General features: G+C 34.0%; 1 protein-coding gene and 1 non-coding gene across 12 annotated transcripts in view; both read right to left on the bottom strand.

Moving 5' to 3' along the window:
* Positions 1–15,401, bottom strand: part of Lrrc28 (leucine rich repeat containing 28) — a 132,106-nt gene that overhangs the window by 47,255 nt on the left and 69,450 nt on the right. The gene's annotated exons all lie outside the window — the stretch shown is intronic.
* On the bottom strand, positions 14,536–14,661 carry LOC120887080 (U6atac minor spliceosomal RNA). Its single transcript, XR_005730248.1, has one exon. It is a non-coding gene; the product is annotated as a U6atac minor spliceosomal RNA (small nuclear RNA).

Below are 15,401 nucleotides of genomic sequence, written 5' to 3'. Positions count from 1 at the left end.
CATTCCTCTTAGGTGAAGATTTCTTATGCTCTATGACTAGATGGGACCCCTAAGGCACATTCCAGTCTGTTTAGGACTTGAATGAGCATTAGCAAATCTTCACAGATAATAAAGTTCTCTGCCCTCTTAAATGCTTAATTAAACAGATTTGATTTTCCTATTGCTACAGAGCAGGGATCAGGAAACTACAACCACAGGCCAAATCCAGCCCATGACCCACTTCTATCCTGCTTACAGATGAAACTGGCTTTTACACTTTTAAAGGGTGATAAACAAAAACATCAAAAACAAAGAACATGTAACAGCATATGTGGCCTGCAAAGCCTAAAAACATTTACTATCTGACCATTTACAGAAAATGTCTTCTGTCTTTGCTGTAGACATACTATTAGCTAGGCATGTTTTAATAGCTAGCCTTTTAAACAAAAGTAATTTGAGTATAAAATACACTAATTTCTAGACATTTTTCTAATACTGACAGATTTGTGCTAAGAAAGCCAGTTTATTGCTCAATTTCCCCAACACTAAACAAAATACACACTCTGAAGATGGGTAGCCAGATTCAATACACAGCCTGGGACTGTGAATGGGAGTTTTGTTCTGTGTGAGCTTAACTGTCACATGTGGGAGTCAATTTACCTTTGACTTCATTAGTGCAGTATTTCACCTACCAATGTCTGCATTCTTATCTATTTCATAAAATAAACCTGATTCTGATGTGGGGTGCACAAGAGTGAGGGAGCTGGAAGAAGAAAAAATCATGTTTCCAAAAGTGAATAAAAAGAAAAAAGAAACAAAAAAGAAATTATTTTGATCTAACTTTATTTTTTGGCACTGGGAATTGAACTAGGGGCACTTTACCACTGATAAACATGCCCCTGTCTTTTTATTTTGAGACAAGGCCTTGCTAAGTTGCTGAGGCTAAAATCCTCTTGCCTTAACCTCCCAAGTAATTGGGATTACAAGAATGCACTACCACACCTGGCTCTGATCTAACTTTAAAAACTGAAGATAGGAGTGAAGTGAATGACACAGGTCTTTGTCTTTGAGAATTGCATCACATACAAAAGATAATGTGTGACAGGAGCTCAGAGGAAAAATTAGATGAGGAATTGGAGGGGCTTTTCCAAAATTAATTGGTGATAGAAACTTTCAGAGGTCATAAGGAAAAAAGACAATAGTATTCCTGAAAGGGCATAAGGTTAGGGTTGAAAGCATGAGGAGAGGCAAGGAAATTAAAAAATGATTATGGCATGTACCATGGTCTCTTTGGGGTTGAATAAGTACCCAGACACCAGTGGGAGAAAAGCAGAAAATAAATTCAATATAGAGGGCTTGGTGGAGATGTGGATGATAATGCATATGAGGTAGAAAAGTCTAGACTTGCTACAGTGAGAATATGACATCTCCTGAAGATCCTCAGAGTAAATGTGCAGAAAGTAATAAAAAGAGGCCGAGAAAACACACAGGCGTTGGCTGTAAAAAAAGAATGACAGAATTTGAGGGTAAATTCCAGAGTTTTTAAAGAAAAGCAGGTAGGCTTTCTTGGATACAGAAAGTTAAAAAAAAAATAAGAGGAAGTTGATTCCAAGCTTCTAGACTATTAGAAGACTATTCTAGACTATTCTAAGATGGGAATGTCAATGCTAAAAACTTAAGTTACTTTTATAGAAAAAAAAACATAAGATTCCATCAATACTTTTGAATTGCATTATCTATAAATCAATTCTTTAAAGTGATTTGGAAAAAATTTTCATCAGAATTCACATGGTATCAAGGAAAGTAAAGGATTTCCACCTTTTAAAAAAAATAATTAAATGTACAAAAAGCATTTGATGCAGCTGCAAAAATTACTACGGCAACTGGCTTTGTGTTATTGTACTGTTCGATGGGGAGATAATATGTGGTTATAAATTTAAATTTCCCATAATAAAAAGATTTAATGTTTTTCAGTAGTGACAGATCAATATTTACCCTTTGCTCATACATTGGGTACTAAAATTAGTAACACTTTTGACAACAAAAGGGAAAACACAGACTGTCTGAAGCAAAAATAAAAGTAATGAGAACTGGAAAGGAGAAAAAGGAAACACTATTTTTTACTTTCCATAAGTGATGAATTTAAAAAATTCTAGTAATCATCAGGGGGTCTAAGGGACCCCAGAAAAAAATTCTATTAAAAAATTCTATTAAGACACCTATAATCCCAGCATCTCAGGAGGTTGAGGTAGGAGGATCATAAGTTCAAAGGTAGTCTCAGCAACTTAGTGAGTCCCTGGGCAACTTAGTGAAACCCTGTCTCAAAATGAAAAATAAAAAGGGCTGGTGATGTGACTCAGTGGTTAAGTGCCCCCTGGGGTCACCCCTGATTACCCATCTCCACCCCCAAATTCTATTAAATCTGAAACATTCAGGGATGCATATAGCAAATCAACAAATGCAAAAAGAAAAAAAAAAAGGACATTTCTCTTTCTTTCTCTTAGTGATGGAGCTAGAAATCAGGGTCTTGTGCATGCTAAGTACAGGCTCTATCACTGCCCTATACTCCAGCCCAGGACATTTTTCTAAGAAGCATAATAGGTAGCCCCTCTTGTTTGTCAGAAAATATGTCAGCAATTGTTCCAATTAAAATACTGTGTTGCATACTACATATTATATTGTTGTAAAATTGATGATTTTGTTACATGATTAAAGCATCTGGGGGAAAGTGAAGTAAAATTAAAGAGCCTCTCTGGTGGTCTGAAATAAAAATAATGTTCATGATCATCATATAACAGATCACAAATCTAAGAACTGGATATGGCATTAATATTTCAAAATCCATTCAAAAATATAATTATTAGCTTAGCCAATGGAAATCACATTTTTAGAAAACAATAGCATTAAACAATTTTATCTAAGATTCTACATAAGAAACATGAAATGAACCTATAGTAGCAACATATCAGACAGTAATAGAGAAAGAGCCCCCCAAATGGGCTCAAGTTAAAAATGAAGAAACTATTGGCAAAATATAAATCCAGCAAATCTGATCAAGTTTCAAATCTGCACTGAGGCCAAAGCATTTTCTTGTTGTAAAGAAATCCATTGCTCTTCCTTCATTCCTAAAAATCCAAGTTTCCTTTTTTTATCATTTTTTACTTCAGCATGGAAAACTTCTGCCATTTCTTTAAGAGCAAGTATGTAGGCAACAAATTCTTCTTAGGTTCCCCTTATTTGGGATTGTCTTTAAATAATAATTCCTAAGATTATTTTCATTTAGTACAAAATCTGGATTGAGCACTCATTTATTTCAGTTCTTTAAAGATGCCGTTCTGTTGTCTTCTAGCCTCCATAGACATTATTCTCCTATATATAATGCATCATTTTATTTACTTTCAAGAAAAATCTTTTTCTTGAGCTGACTGATTATGATGTCTCAGCAAATGTCTTTTTTGAATTTATATCATTTGGTTCTGATGCACTTTTGCAATCTGTAAATTTATGATTCTCACCAAATTTTCTGCTTTGGCCATTGTGTCTTCAAATTGAGTTCTTATATCTGAGTAAATTTAACAGACTATAGACTCTTTTTAATTTAAGATAAGTGTAGTTGCTGAAAGTAAAAAGAGCATTGTCTGGTGTGGTTTTCAATATGTGAAACTGTATTCCTTATGACAAATAAAACACAAAAATTGGTGGAGAAAAGTGAAAGGAATTTCAAGGAGGGCTTTAAGATATATTATAATGTACTCACTAATCACTAAACATAATAAAAATACAAAGAAGATGAAACCAAAAAGCCTGTAAGTAAATTAGAATATTAAAAATATTCAAATAATACAAAACAGGGAACAGAGAAACAAAACCAGAGACTGCAAACAGAAAACAAATAATGAAATAGTGGGCTTAAATCTAAAAAGATTAATAATTACATCCACTGTAAATAGACTAAGGTCACCAATTAAAAGAATGTCAGATTGGATTGTGTTTGGAAAAAAAATCTATTTTATCTTAAAAGAATTTATTCTAAATATGAATACATAGATAAACTAAAATAACAAACATATGCCATGCAAACAATGATCCTCCCACCCAAAGTGGAATTTCCCAGATGGTAAAATGACATTACCAAATACTCTGCCCAAAAAGCAATTATCAAATTACACAAAATGATCAAAAGCAACCATTTTGATACTCTAGAAATTTGACTAGCCATTCTGACATGTGTAAAAACATCAACATGAGGAAAAACAAAAAACAAAAATCTCCTGAAATTTTGATAAGAAGGGCTAAAATCTGTGACAAATTTGCCAGAGGTGGCTCCCATCCTCCAACCCAGGTGGTTTAGTATAATAGTAGTTTTAATGGGGCAGAGCAGGCTGCAAGCCAGCAGCTTCACTGCCAGAGGGGCTGACTTGGTTTGGAATGAAAGGTAAGAACCCACACCCAGTGTTGTTGTCAGTAATAAGTAGCAATCTTGGTCATAATCAAACATGATAGGCCAATGGTTTTACTAGGCTGAGGTGTGGTCCTGGCTGGGATACATGAGCCAAAAATTTAAGAAGGAGACATGGGATACAAAAGAGTCTTAAAGGGAACAGACAGGCTTTGTACATAACCCAGGCTGCCTGATGGTGGTGGGCAAGCATAAAGGAGGCCAGAAGAGGACTCAAGCTATTTACAGATCCCAGGCATATAGGGCGACTGCACAGATGCACAGAGGACAAGACAGAGTTTGTATAAAAGCCAGAGTAAACCTGAAAACTGCATGAATTTTAAATGTGTTCCTAAATCTATAAACAGATTCATCAGCCGATGGTAGAAGCCTTACTAGCCCAAGGTGTTTAAACTGTGCAGAGATAGAACAAATCCTAAAAAGTCAAGCTTAAAAATTACAAAAATAAGCTAAAAGAAAAAAATACCAAGCAGAAACATTAGTGGTGAAGCACAGTGGGGGAAATGAATTTCTGATTTTTAGTCAAGAAAATTACTCAAAGAAATGAAGTAAATATCAATAACAATCCTCAGAAAAAAAGAAATCAAAAGTCAGGAGTTGTTATATCACATCATGTAAAAATCCAGTTGAAAAAAAAATTACAAGACATATAATAAAACAGAAAGGTATAATCATACTCAGAAAAAATAAATAGAAACATGCTAAGCGAACCCAGATGTTAGATTTAGCAAACAATGATGTTAAAGCAGTTATTTGTTTAACAAACAAAAAGAAATACATTTAAAGAACCAAAGGAAAATATGATAATGATGATTCAGAGAGAACTTCAATAAAAAGTCAGAAATTATTAAAAATGTAAATTCAACAGCAGATTTGAATGGGTAGATGAAAGAATCAGTGATAGATAATGGGTATGACCCAATTAGAAAAGGCAAGGGCAAAAACTGGAGGAAAACGAACAGAGCCTCAGACATCTTCAGGACAAAACAACTGTACCAACACAAGTGTGATAAGATTCCAGTAAAAAGAGAATGTGGAGAAAGGGCCAGAAAAACATCAAAATAAATAGGAGCCAAATTTTGATAAAAATAATGAATATCAAGAAGCTCAATAAATAATAGGATAAGCACAAAAAAGTCTACACTTCTACACATCATAATTATATTATGAAGCCAAATATAAATAGAAAATCTTTGAAGAAGAGAAAAATGACTTCATCATATTCAGGGGATTGGTAAGAAAACTAAAAAAAGAAACAACATCAACAGAGGAATTGAAACTGCACACTAAAAACATTTATCTATCATCAAAGAAGGTAATAATGGGCACAAAAAGATATAAAATAAGTAGAGGTGCTGGGGTTGTGGCTCAGTGGTAGACTGCTCGCCTGGCACATTCGAGGCCCTGGGTTCAGTCCTCAGCACCACATAAAAAATAAATAAATAAAATAAAGGTATTGTGTCCAACTAAGACTAAAAAATAAATATTAAAAAATGAAATATGTAGAATACATATTTTATCTAGAGGCACAAAAAAGTTATAAAATATGTAGAGCAAATAATAAAATGGCTTATATAAATGGAAGAAGGTCTAAGACTGCATTAAAAACAATATGCTGTATCTAACACACAAAGGTTTAAAGTAAAAGAATAAAGAAAAATGCACAATTTAAATGATAACCATGAGAGAGACAGAGTGGCAATCTACATATTAGAAAAAAAATAGACATTAGAATATGAAATACTATGAGAGAGAGGAATATTTCATAATGAAAAAATGGTCAATATTTTGATGCCACATGCCTAAGAACCCCAAATTGCATGAAGCAAAATATCAACATAATTGAAAGAAAAAGTAGACATTTCAACAATGATAGAAGATTTTACTGTGTCACTCTTAATAACTGACAGAATAATCAAATAAATAGAAATACTTATACTACACAATAAGCCAAATTGACCTAATTTGAAATCTTAGAACACTACAGCAGATAACATATTCTTTTCTTTTTTGTGGTGCTGGGGATCAAACCTAAGGTCTTGCACATGATAAGATATATTATTTTTAAGTACATATGGTACATTCTCCAGGATAGACCATATGCTAGACTGTTAAACCAGTCTCATATTGAAAGTACTGAAATCAGACAAAAATAAAATGGGATTAAAAGTAGAAACTCACAAAATAGAGAAATCCCCAAATACTTGGAAATTACACAAAATGCTTCTAAGTACCCACAAGAAAACAAATTACAAGGAAAATTAGAAAATATTTTTTAAAATTTTTTTATTTGTTTTAATTAGTTATACATGACAGTAGAATGCATTTATGCACTTTGATATATCATACATAGATGGGATATAATTTCTCAGTTTTCTGAGTGTACATGTTGCAAAATCATATTGGTCATGTAGTCACGGATATACATACAATAATAATGTCTGTTTCATTCTATTAACTTTCCTATCCCCACATCCCCACCCTTTCCTCTCATCACTTCCCTCTACCTAATCTAAGGTAATGCTATTCCTCCCTAGTGTCCCCTGCCTTACTGTGAATTAGCATCCACATAGGAGAGAAAACATTTGGCCTTTGGTTTGTGGGATTGGCTTATTTTGCTTAGCATGATATTCTCCACTCGAAACATTTACTGGCAAATGCCATTTTACTCTTCTCTAAAGCTGAATATATTCCATTGGGTATATATACCACATTTTCTTTATCCATTAATTTATTGAGAGACACCTAGGTTGGTTCCATAGGCTAGCTATTGTAAATTGAGCTGCTATAAGTATTGATGTGGCTGTGTCATTATAGTATGCTGATTTTAGGTCCTTTGGGTATAAATCAAGGAGTGGGACAGCTGGGTCAAATGGTGGTTCCATTTCCAATTTTCTGAGGAATCTCCATACTGTTTTCCATAGTAATTGCACCAATTTGAAGTCCCACCAGCAATGTATGAGTCTACCTTTTCCACCACATCCTCACCAACATTTATTGTTACCTGTATGCTTGATGATTGCTATTCTGACAGGAGTGAGATGAAATATTAGAGTAGTTTTGATTTGCATTTCTCTAATTGCTAGAGATGTTGAACTCTTTTTCACATATTTGTTGATCAATTGTATTTCTTCTTCTGTGAAGTGTCTGTTCAGTTCCTTTGCCCATTTATTGATTGGGTTATTTGTTTTTTTGATGTTAAGTTTTTGAGTTCTTTATATATCCTAGAGATTAATGCTTTATTGAAGGTGCATGTGGTAAAGATTTTCTCCCAATCTGTAGGCTCTCTCCTCATGTTATTTTCCTTTGTTGAGAAGCAGCTTTTTAATTGGAATCCATCCTATTTATTGATTCTTGATTTTACTTCTTGCACTTTAAGAATCTTGTTTAAGGAAGTCAGATCCTAGGCCAATGTGGTGCAGGTTTGGGTCTATTTCTTCTTCTATTAGATGCAAGGTCTCTGTTCTAGTGCCTAAGTTTTTGATCCACTTTGAGTTGATTTTTGTGCAGGGTGATAGATAGAGGTTTAATTTCATTTTGCTACATGTGGATTTCCAGTTTTACCACCCTTGTCTAGTATAAAATAATCATATTTAGGTGGGTTTGCCTCTGTGTCCTCTATTCTGTACCATTTGTCTACAAGTCTATTCTGGTCCCAACACAAGCCATTTTTGTTACTACAGCTCTGTAGTATAGTTTAAGTTCTGATATTGTGATGCCTCCTACTTCACTTTTCTTGCTAAGGATTGCTTTGGCTATTCTGGGTCTTTTATTTTTCCAAATGAATTTCATTATTGACTGCTTTTTCTATTTCTATGAAGAATTTCATTGTGATTTTAATAGGAATTGCATTAAATCTGTATAACGCTTTTGGTAGTATGGCCATTTTGACAGTATTAATTCTGCCTATCCAGGAGCATGAGAGATCTTTCCATCTTCTAAAATTTTCTTCAATTTCTTTCTTTAGTGTTCTGTAGTTTTCATTGTAGAGGTCTTTCACTTCTTTGTTAGATTGACTCCCAGGTATGTTAATTTTTTTTCAGGCTATTATGAATGGAATAGTTTTCCTAAGTTCTTTTTCAGTGGATTCATCACTGCTATATAGGAATGTGTTTGATTTATCATTGTTGATTTTATATCCTATTAATTTTTGCTGACTTCATTTATTAGTTCTAGAAGTTTTCTGGTGGAATTTTTTGGATCTTCTAGATATAGAATCATGTCATTGGCAAATAGTTTGAGCTCTTCTTTACCTATTTGTATCCCTTTATTTCCTTCCTTTCTTCCCCCCCCCCTCTCTCTTTCTTTTTGTCTAATTGCTCTGGCTAGAGTTTCAGGAAGATGTTGAATAGAAGTGGTGAAAGAGGACATCCTTATCCTGTTCCAGTTTTTAGCAGGGATGCTTTCAATTTTTCTCCATTTAGAATGATGCTGGCCTTGGGTTTAGCATATGATGTCTTTTTCCTACTATCCCTAGTTTTTCTAGTGTCTGTAACATGAAGGTGTGCTGTATTTTGTCAAATGCTTTTTCTGCATCTACTGAGATGATCATATGAGTAATGTTTTTAAATCTATTAATATGATGAATTACATTTATTGATTTTTGTATGTTGAACCAACCTGCATCCCTGGGATGAATCCCACTTGAACATGGTGCACTATCTTTTTAATGTTTTGAATGCAATTTAACAGAATTTTATTGAAAAATTTTACATCTATGATCATCAGGGATATTGGTCTGAAGTTTTCTTTCCTTGATGTGTCTGGTTTTTGTATCAGAGTGATAGTAGCCTCAAAGAAGGGTTTCCTCCTTTTATATTTCATGGAATACCTTGAGGAATATTGATGTTAATTCTTCTTTGAAACTCTTGTAGAACTTGGCTGAGAATCCATTTGGTCCTGGGCTTTTCTTGGTTGGTAGGCCTTTGATGGCGCGTTTTCTATTTCACTACTTGAAATTGGTCTGTTTAAATCATGTATGACCTCCTCATTCAGTTTAGGTAGGTCATGTGTCTCTAGAAATTTGTCAATGTCTTTGATATTTTCTATTTTATTAGAGTATAAAATTTCAAAACAGTTTCTAATTATCTTCTGTATTTCAGACATGTCTGTTGTGATATTTCCTTCTTCATCTTTTATTTTAGTAATTTGAGTTTTCTGTCTTTTAAACCCTTCATTAGCATGGCGAGGTGTTTATATATTTTATTTATTTTTTCAAAGAACCAAATTTTTTTTTGTCAATTTTTTCAATTGTTTCTTTTGTTTCAATTTCATTGATTTCAGGTCTGATTTTAATTATTTCCTGTCTTCTACTGCTTTTAGTGTTGATTTGTTCTTATTTTTCTAGGCCTTTGAGATGTACCTCTGTTCTCTCATCCACCATTTGAAACTGTAAACCATTTTAACAAATATTCTGTTAGTACTATAAAAAAGTTATTGAACTCATTATTTTGGTTTAATGACAGACAACAGTAGATACCTTAGTGGGAGCTATTAGGTTTAAGGTTATATACTGTGTACACTGAGTGCTGTTGATATTGGTCTCACCAGTAAAGGTGAAGCACTGGAAATCTTCAGGGACACTATAAGTCTACAGGGTAGAATTTATCCTGCATTAGATCCATACTTTTAGATGGGAAAACACACTAACAACATGAAAAAACAAGGTAATAAAGCACCCCACACAAACCAAGATGCTTCAACAACAGAAGTCTCTAATAACACTGCAGAAGAATGTCCAAGAAGGACTTCAGATTGTATATAATTAAGCTGATATGTGAAGCAAAGGATAGTATAAGGAGTGAAATTTAAAAAAAAAAGGAAGTGAAAGAAAACTTCAATAAAGAGTTAGAGTTTGTGAAAAAAAAAAAACAAGCAGAAATCTTCAAAATGAAGGAATCAGTAAGCCAAATTATAAATTCAATAGAAAACATCACCATCAAACAAGACCATTGGAAGATGGAACCTCAGACAATGAAGACAAAATATATAATCTTGAAAGTTGAGTTGAACTATGCAGAGAAGATGGTAAACCATGAACAGAAATCCAAGAATGGGATCACATCAAAATCTCTGGGACACTATGAAGACGGTACTAAGAGAAAATATTTTTAACCAAATGACAACAGCCAACACAGAGTATCAACATTGATGGACTGCAAGGATATGTTGAATGGGATAATGACAACTTAAATGCTTATATTAGGGAAGAAAATTCTCAAATCCATTTCCTGAGCTTCCATTTTGAGAAAGGAGAGGAGGAGGTAAAAACTAAACCCAAAGTAATAAGAAGAAAGGAAATAATAAAAATTACAGTAGGGAACAATAAACTAGAAATCAGAAATGTGATAGAAAAAAATCAATAAAAACCAAGTTAGTTCTTTTTAAAAAGATAAAATTGGCAAACCATTAGCTACACTAATCTAAATAAATAGTAAAAAAAAAGAACATAAATTGCCAATATTGGGGACAAAAGATGGGGCATCACTATTAACTTTATGGAGACTAAAAAGATTATAAGGGACACTACCAACAAATTTGTTCCAACAAGTTAGCAAGTTAGATGAAATGAGCATATTTTGCAAAAGACACAAATTACCATACCTAATTCAAGAAGTCATTAAAAGTGTGAATAGATTTATCATATAAAAGAAAGCTGAATTAGTTAATTTAATTTTTTCCATAAAGAAAAGTCCAGGTCTGTGGTGAGCCGTTTCTGCCACTTATGCAGACTATGGTCGCCATTACAAGATGGCGCTGGCTCCGCTGTGGTTTGTGACAAACAACTCCTTATTTGGGAGAGTTGGCGCATGGCTTTTCAGCACCCTATGAGAAAGTTCCACGTGGCAGCTTCGCATTGGGCCTTGAGATGCTTTATTAAGGCTGGGAGGGGCATCCGAGGAGTAGTAGAAGAAATATCAAGGGCCTGAATAAAACGCTGAAAGAAGATTCCCGAGTTGCGTCTTCCTTGCGGGCAAGGGGTTGCGACACAGGTCTAGGTGGCTTTTCTATTCTACTAAATATTTATCTCCTAAGAAATATTTAAAGAAAAAATAATTCTTTACAAACTTCTTAAGAAAACAGGAGAAAATACTTCCTCATTTTATGAAACCATTGTTACCCTAAAACTAAAGTTAGCCAAAAACATCATAAATCTACAGATTGATATCTCTTGTGAATATAAATGCAAAAATGCTAAACAAAATCTGAGCAAACAAAAACTAACAACATGTAAAAATAATTATACATCATGAACATGTGAAACTGATGCCAAGAATATAAGGCTGATTTAACACTTGAAAAAATTAATCAATACAATACATATGCTCATAGAATAAGGCAGAAACTGTACACTCATTTCAATAGACAGGTAACTTCTTTAACCCTCCACAGGGAATCTACAAAACATCCAAAGTTAAAGATTGAATTTACTGGCAAGAGACTAAAGAGAAGGAACAAAGCAAAGAAGCCAACTCTCTCTGTTACTACTCTGTGAACTGGAGGTTCTAGCAAATGCATTAAGGTAAAAAACAAATAGTGTCAAGAATGAAAAAGTAGTAGTAAAGCAATCTTTATTCATAGTAGACATGATCCTTAGTAGAAAACTCTAAGGGATCCACAAAAACGACTAGCTAGGACTAATAAGTGTAATAGGGTCACTAGATAAAAGATCAATATTAAAAAAAAATAGTTGCTTTGGGGAATAAATAAAAAATGAAGAGGGAATTTCATCAAAACAGAGGAAAGATCAGTAGAGTAGACAAAAGGGATTGAGGAGGAGGACAAGGACCAGGCAAAGGGAAGAAGAGTGGAATGAATGTGTGTGTGCATGGATGTGGCACAATGGATCCTAGCATCAGGTATATCCACAGGGCACTAATTAAAACAGAAAAAAAAGTACACTGTAAATTGATTGAAGAGGGATCAGTGGACTAAAGAGAGGGGAGCAGTAGGGAAAGGGAGTGCTGGAGACTGAACTGGAGCAGGTTGTACTCCATGCTTTTGTGATAAAAATCAGGGTGTATCCTTGTGTAGTAAATAACAGAAAGAAGGAAGGAAGGAAGGAAGGGAGGATGGAAGGAAATGTATACACAACTTACAATAAATGCTAAAATTCTTTAAAAATCAGTTGCTTTCTATATACCAGGAAAAATATGCCAAAATAAAATTAATAATCCCACTCAGAATATCCTCAAAAATGAAAAGTGTAGAATAAACTGAACAAAAAAATATAAACTTTAAAAATTTTATTCATTTATTTGTTATACATAACAACACAATGCATTTCAATTCATAGTACACATATAGAGCACAATTTTTCATACTGGTTGTACACAAAGTAGAGTCACACCATTCCTATCTTCATATATGTACCTAGGGTAATGATGTCCATCTCATTCCATCATCTTTCTTACCCTCATGTCCCATCCCTTTTCCTCCCTCCCCTTTGCCCAATCAAAGTTCCTCCATTTTTCCCATGCCTCCCCCACCATTATGGATCAGCATCAACTTATCAGAGAGAAAATCCCCTTTGGTTTTGGGGATTTGCTTACTTCACTTAGCATGATATTCTCCAACTCCATCTATTTATCTGTAAATGCCATAATTTTATTCTCCTTTAATGCTGAGTAATATTACATTGAGTATATATACCACAGTTTCTTTATCCATTCATCTATTGAAGGGCACAGTTTAGCTATTATGAATTGAGCTGCTAAAAACATTGATATGGCATTGTCACTGTAGTATGATGGTTTTAAGTCCTTTGGGTATAGACAGAAGAGTGGGATAGCTGGGTCAAATGGTTCCATTCCAAGTTTTCTAAGGAATCTCCATACTGCTTTCCAGATTGGTTGCACCAATTTGCAGTCCCACCAACAATTTAAGAGTGTGCCTTTCCTTCCATATCCTTGCCAATACTTATTGTTGCTGTATTCTTTAAAAAAAATTATTTTTTAGATGTAGTTGGACACAATATCTTAATTTTATTTATTTATTTTTATGTGGTGCGCAGGATTGAACCCTTACACATGCTAGGTAAGTGCTCTACCATTGAGCCACAACCCCAGCCCTGTTGCTTATATTCTTAACTGCCATTCTGACTGGAGTCAGATAAAATCTTAGAATAGTGTTGATTTGCATTTCTGTAATTACTAGAGATGTTGAACCTTTTTTCATATATTTGTTGACCATTTGTATATCTTCTTCTGAGAGGTGTCTGTGATAATATCTGGGTGTATCCTTGTGTAACCATCTAATGATGGTTAGATGCCAAGAAGTAGGTGGTAATGTTTAGCCAATTTATTGATTGGGTTATTTATTTTTTTGATGTTAAGGTTTTTGAGTTCTTTATATATCCTGGAGATTAGTGCTCTGTCTGATGTGCATGTGGTAAAAATTTGCTCCCATTCTCTATGCTCTCTCTTTACCTCACAGATTGTTTCTTTTGCTGAGAAGAAGCTTTTCAGTTTGGATCCTTTCCATTTATTGATTCTTAATTTTATTTCTTGAGCTATAAGAGTTTTGTTAAGGAAGTCAGGGCCTAATTGGACATGATGAAGATTTGGGCCTACTTTTTCTTCTATTAGGCACAGGGTCTCTGGCCTCATCCCTAGGTCCCTGATCCATTTTGAGTTGAGTTTTATGCATGGCGAGAGGTAAGGGTTTAATTTTATTTTGCTGCTTATGGATATCCAGTTTCCCCAGCACCATTTGTTAAAAGAGGCTATCTTTTCTCCAATATAAGTTTTTGGCACCTTTGTCTAGTATGAGATAACTGTATTTATCTATTTTTGTGCCAATACCATGCCATTTTTGTTACTATTGCTCTGTAGTACAGTTTAAGGTCTGATGCCTCCTGCTTCACTCTTCTTGTTAAGGATTGCTTTGACTGTTCTATTACTTTTCCAGATGAATTTCATAATTGCTTTTTCTATTTCTATGAGGAATGTCACTGGGATTTTGATTGGAATTGTATTAAATCTGTATAGTGCTTTTGGTAGTATGATCATATTGACAATATTAATTCTGCCTATCCAAGAGCATGAGAGATCTTTCCATTTTCTAAGGTCTTCTTTTAATTTCTTTCTTGAGTGTTCTAAAAACGATGGTTAGATGCCAAGAAGTAGGTGGTAATGCCTTAACTGTACGTGTGTTGTCAGGCCCAAGGGCCTCTTCCATCTTTGTCAAGGCTAGTGCTAACCTTCTCTCCTTTCATATAACACAAAATATAAAACTTATATGGTAAAAACTACAAAATATTGCTGAAAGAAATTAAAGACCTAAATAAACAGATACTTTGACCTTATGGATATGAAGACTTAATATTGTTGAGATGCCATACTGCTCAAATTGATCAACACAATCCCTTATCAAAATCTCTGGAGGCTTTTTTAAAAGTAGATATTAACAGGTTGATTTTAAGTTTTATATTTAAGATGTAGAGTACTTAGAAAAGCCAAAACAATTTTGAAAAAGATGAATAAATGTTTTTTAGCAGGCAAATGGGCAAACTCTGGCATATCTATACAATCCAATAGTACTAATCAATAAAAAGGAATAAATAAAGGACACATGGAAAGCAGCTGAGTTTCAATTGCATTGTGCCAAACAAAAGAAGCTAGATTCAAAGGATATGTACTATACCATTCCATTTATACAATATTCTGGTAAAGGCAAAACTACTGAAATAGAAAACAGATTGCCAAGGCCTGAAGAGTGGACAAAGGTTTATATATAAGGTTTATATATAAGTGGACAAAGATTTGTACAGGAGGATCTTGGAGGGTGTGAAAATTCTTAGATATTTTGAGTGTGATGGTGGCTACATGACTGTACATCAGAAGGATGAATTTTCCTGTGTATTAAAATAAAAACAGTAACTCAAAATTCTTGGGCTAGGGATGTAACTCAGTGATAGAGTGCTTGTCCAGCATCACAAGGCCCCAGGTTCAATTTCTAACAC

The sequence above is a fragment of the Ictidomys tridecemlineatus genome, chromosome 5, assembly GCF_052094955.1.
Source record: "Ictidomys tridecemlineatus isolate mIctTri1 chromosome 5, mIctTri1.hap1, whole genome shotgun sequence".
NCBI lineage: Eukaryota > Metazoa > Chordata > Mammalia > Rodentia > Sciuridae > Ictidomys > Ictidomys tridecemlineatus.
Note: the sequence above shows the minus strand (reverse complement) of the source record. Positions and strands in the feature narration are given on the sequence as shown.